The sequence below is a fragment of the Macadamia integrifolia genome, chromosome 14 (genome assembly GCF_013358625.1).
Source record: "Macadamia integrifolia cultivar HAES 741 chromosome 14, SCU_Mint_v3, whole genome shotgun sequence".
Taxonomy (NCBI): domain Eukaryota; kingdom Viridiplantae; phylum Streptophyta; class Magnoliopsida; order Proteales; family Proteaceae; genus Macadamia; species Macadamia integrifolia.
In genome coordinates, this window is record NC_056570.1 from 19,207,571 (window position 1) to 19,213,404 (window position 5,834).

Sequence of the window (5,834 nt, forward strand, 5' to 3'; positions counted from 1 at the left end):
GAGGGGACTTCCAATCATTCTCTCCTAAAGCTATTGGGTGATTTATTCAACACAAGGAAAAGCCTAAGGAGAATCTATAAGGTCTTCTTCATTATCAATCCTATTACATAGACATTGAGGACCAAGTGAAGGTGCATCATTCTTTTACTTTATTGCATATCATTTGGACCGCAAAGAGGTAACTTTATTCCACTACTTATTTCTTATTTATCCCAGAGTTAGATAAATCTAGATTGGACAGTTGTAAGTACGCAATATACAAGACTATACTTAATTTATTGTGTAGGATCCTCATATTCTTAAAAGAATAGTGAACTCTCTCTCTACCTAGAAAGAGGTTGTAAAGGTCCCTCTCTACCTATGAAAGAGATTGTATAGATTCTTTTATCCTTAAAAGATTGTGTAAAGGTTTTTCTCCTCACCTACTGAACTGAAAGGCGAGAGTTAGTGGAATACCTTGCAAATGAAACTTATATGGAGTGGACTTGACTCAGATAGAGTTGAACCATTACAAATCATGGTATTGTGTGATTGTGTCTATTTTATTAGTTTGAAATATTTTATTTATAATCACATTTGGGAATCCTAAATCAAAAAGGTTTAAATTAGCATAACTTATTCGCCCCCTTTAAGTAACTCTTTTGCAACTAGTTTTGTATCGTTGGATGACTAATGGTCAATCTAGGACCAATGATACTGCCTACTGTGTTGTAGTACCACTATTACCTTATGACTTAGTTTAATTATCTGAGTTGGTAATAAATGAAATCATGCACCGCATTATGGACTATTCCTCACTGAGTTTAGTCATGTTTCTTTTTAGATGATAATACAGATACGGTTGTACTGATGAGCATTGATACTTCCTCCTCCATGGCCAAGTAGGATGGAGACTAGTGGAATCCAGAGGCCAAGGAGCACGATGTGGGTTGTGCTTATAGTGTGCCGTGATTGAGGACCATGTTGTTGCTATCATCTTTAGATTACTTATGTGATGATTATACTTTTAGTGATATTATTATACGTCTTGTTATATTGAACAAATGAACTAAAGTGGTTATTGTAATCGATATCACATTTTGTTTTCCCCAGTACAAGAATATATGTTATATCTTTATTAATACAATGATTCTGATTTTAGTGATTCTTGGTTGTGGCTTGTGAGTATAAGATACTGCATTTAAGATCCTAGTAGTTTGAAAAGGACGGTGGCAAGCATCCTAGTCACATCTCTAGTATCCTAAGGAATGGAGTATGACACCGTGGTATCAGAGCATGATTTTCTGCCTTAACTCACAATCAAGAGGATTTCTAAGGTTACTGGTGGATTAGGGTCCACAGTAAAAATATTAAGAACAAACAAGTCTAATAAAAAACACAACTAAAGAACTAATTTAAATAAAGGCAAAAATCATTTTCTTTGATAATTCAACTAGCATAAGCCTTTACATATTTTCAAAAAAGAATAAATAAATAAAGAAGAAGATACATCTGAAATAAAAAGATTGCATAATTGAGAAAATGAATTAAAACTAAAAGCCAGTAAGATCACTCCACTAGAGATGGTGGTGGTGGTGCAAAGAACGGAGCCCATTACCCCATCTATCACTCGATCAATTCAACACGTCCATCCAAATAATTAAATCTCTCATCCATCAAACCCTTGCTCGACTGCCATAGCTAAGATTTGCCCATCATACTAAGCGGATTAGCTACAATAGTGGTCTTCTTTGGATGGTAGTGGATAGTGCAATCATAGTCCTTCATTGACTCTAACTAATGCCTTTGTCTTATATTGAGCTCCTTCTGATGAAAAAGTACTTCAGACTTTTATGATCAATATATATCTCATTTTTTTCAACATACAGATTATGTCGTCAAATCTTCAAGGCAATGATTACGACTACCAACTCCAAGTCATGAGTAGGGTAGCTCTTCTCATAGCCCTTCAACTGTTGTGAAGCATAAGTAAACTTTACCATCTTGCATAAGTACACAGCCCAGTCCCATTTTGGCCGCATCACTATAAAACACTATTCCACTTGCACCGATTGGAATAGTTTGCATTGTGGCTGTCACTAACCTTTGTCTCAACTCCTAGGATTTCTTCTCATAAGCATCTAACGATTTGACTTCACACCATTCCATGTTAGTCGGGTCATTGGGGCTGAAATCATGAGAAGTTCTCTATAGATCTCTAATAGTATTCGGCTAGTCCCAGAAGACTGCAGATATCTGGTGCACTCTTTGGTGTGTCCCATTCAAGCACTACCTTCACCTTTCCTGGGTCAACATCTATGCCCTTGATTGAGACTATGTGTCGCAAAAATGCTACTTGAGCAAGATTAAAAAAAGTCACATTTGCTAAATTTTGCATAGAGTCTTCTCCCTTAGGCATTACAACGCTAACCTTAGGTGCACGACATACTCTTATGCACTCTTGGAGTATACCAAGATGTCATTGATGGATATTATCACATATTTGTCTAACACATATTGGAAAACCCTATTCATCAAATCTATAAATGCAGTTGGTGCATTGGTAATCCAAAAGACACGACCAAGTACTTGTAATATGATCGTACATAGATCTAAAGGTCATCTTGCTTACATCACTATCTTTATTCCTGACCTTATGGTGGCCAGATCTAAGATCAATTTGGAAAAGTTCTTGGACCCTACATCTGATCAAACAAATATCAATTCTAGACAATGAATACCAGTTCTTGATGGGTAAGCTTATTGAGCTCCTGATAGTCAATGCACATACTCATTGTTTTGTCCTTCTTAACAACTAGCATTGGAGCTCCCCAGTTAATGGTCTTCATTGACCGTTAACTTGTTAATATCATATCTCAACTCCAACTCATGAGGACCCTACTTCAATTTTTGGCCGATCTTGAACTCGGGTACATAAAATCCAGATTGGGTAGGTCCATTGAAATAAAATGAAAATAATTAATTTATAAATTATGACTTTATTGACTAACTAACTTGACCTAAATCCGACAAGCGCTGCTAAGGGCATTTTCGACAATTGATACCAAACGTTCAGAGAATTGTTCTTAACAAAACTGAACCCATGCCCGTGGAGATTTCTTCATAATCTCTAGCACACTATTGTGGGGTGAAAACAAATGAAGTGTCAACAGTGGCATCCGCATATTGGGTATTTTTGGTATTTTCTTAGGTACAAAATTTGAAAAATCATGTCTCCTTATCCATAAGTCTGATTTTCACAAATCAATCCTTGTTAGAAAGCTTATTCCAAATATTATGTGATCATCTAACGGCATAAGAATCGAGCATCAGTTCGGCCAGGAGCATGCTTAAAAAGGCCCCCAAATGTGGGGTCCACTAGATGGGCTTTGCATTATTAAATGGCTGAACCGACATTGTGTTCAAACCATCTTCCAGCTCAAGGTTTTGAATGATAAAATAGACCTATTTTGCAAAGTACGGAGTAGTTTTGAAAAGTACAGGAGGCCCCACCTTATTATAGAAGGGCCAATTGGTAATTTTCTCAAAAAGCAACATCTTCCAAGAGTGCGATATCAAATGAGATTCCAAGAGACTCCTTCCATCATTATCGTGAAGATTTCCACGGTGACAAAATGTGGTGTCTACATCATGGTGGAATGCAATCTCCAACACTTTCGTATGCTAGCACATTATTGATTGTTGGAAAGGGGAGAAAAAATTCAACCATTTAATCCGGCTCCCACAGTATTTCTCTTTCCACCACTACATCCTCCACATTTCTCTCCCTCTCTCTCCTTCACTGTCACTTCAACCCACCACGGCACCGTTCTCTCGGCCGCTCTATTTTTCTCTCTTTGGCTTCCTCTTTGAATCCTCGACTCCCCATATATGTTAGCTTTCCTACAACCAGCCGCTAAAACCAAAAACGTGAGGGAAAGACATGGAGGTACCTGATTAGAGTTAGGCAACTTGTCTGTTGTTGTAAGCAGATCGGAGGGCATGCGCTCCGTTGTAGGCAGCGATGGTGCTCGCCATGGTGCAATGATGTCGGGCATGAGAATGTTGGGAATTATGGTTTTGGTTCCCTTGGATCAAATAGAACGACTGAACGAGATCGTGGAGTAGGGGTGAAGCATGGTCGGGTTGGGCCAGATTTCTTGAAACCCCAACCCAATCCTAGTTCTCCAAAACTCAACCCAAGCCCAACCCAATCCTGCCGGGTTCACATTCAGGCCCAACCCTACAAGGCTCAGGGCTGGGTCGGGTTGGGCCAGGTTGACCTTTACTAGTCCTGTATTTTTTTTTATATTATTATGATTATTTTTCTACAAAAGTTAGAAATGTTAAGCCTATATTTACCAAAGGGGGTGGGGAGATGTTAAGACCATAGTCAGCCCTTTTCTACGCCTAATCCATAAATTTGCAGCAAACAAGGTTCAATTTGGCTTTAAGATAGACCTTTTTTTTTGCCAGGCATCACCACATCTCTAAGAAACTGGACAGGTCAAATTTTGGCGCAATTCTTTATTAATTGCTACTGTATCTAAAGTTCATATCAATACATGATAGGAGACACAAAGACAACCTACGTAAAAAAAAGGGGCGAAATATTTTAGACATTTGGTCGTCTTAGCTCAATAGGTAAGAGTATGTGGCTTGTGTAACACATGATGTGGGCCTAACAGAATGAGAACACTATTACAAAACACAATAATAGATCAAGGTCAAAATCAGACCAGGTTGGGCCGGGCTGTGTTGTGCCTAGGTCTCTACCTAGGCCCAGCTCAACCCTAGTCAAGGTGGAGTTGGATTGACCCTCATAACCGGGTTAGACAGGGTTCAAGCTCAAGGCGAACCAAGATGGGTTCGGACTGTCAAGGCCAAACTTACACCCTACTGTGGGGGTGCTGACTTTATCCCCAGCTGCATTGTGGACCATCATGTGATGTAAGTCATGGGTCAACGTTGCATTGTAGAACCTGAGCGACTCTGTTAAGGGCCTAAGGTCATGGTTTAAAGAATGGATAGATACTGATTCAAGAACGATATGGATAACCGAATCAGGCCAAATCCGGAGAGTTTTTCCCAAAATTTAGATCTAAAATATTAAGACGGATTTACCCCCCAATTAGACCCTCACCTAATACAAGATCATACAGTATCATATAAGATAAGGCACGGCTGATACGCCCGTTCCGATAACGTATTTTAAAACCATGGTTAAGATGATCATACTGTCGTCTTACATTGACGGGACAACGAGGTGAAGACCTGAAGTGATAAAAGTCCAAATCATTCTTCTTCTTGTCCTTTGCCTCCTGCGTAAGAATCTCTGAAGAAAGCCCATTCAATCCGTCATTATAGACGAGAAAAGGAAAGTAGGCAACGGTCAGCACAAACAAGAAAGACCCTTTACTGTTTTGTTGTTCAACCTTTACGGTTTTAATATCCAAAGTAACTTCGTCCTCAATGGCATGTCCAATGCTCTGTTTCAACGTTTTAGAAGGCAGTTTGCCTTTTTTTTTTCACTCTGCTTCTATATTAAGTCCAAAGCGGGGAAGAAAGTCAGGGCCGCAGAAAGGGCGTTGGGGAGATGCAGAGAGAGGAGACAACAGGGGAGATGTATGGAGCGGCTTATGTATTGCAGCAGCAAGCAGGAGAGAGAGAGAGTGGCGAACGAGATTTTCTTCTATGCAATATCCAATGGTCAGTAAGGTGCTGACGTGAGACAGTGTGGGAGTTGGAGATTCCATTCCACCCTTATTGAATGCTCAGCGCAGAGAACCTTTTCCCTATACATACAAATAATGTAGAAGGGATCTACAATAACTTCGCAACACATGTTTAAAAAA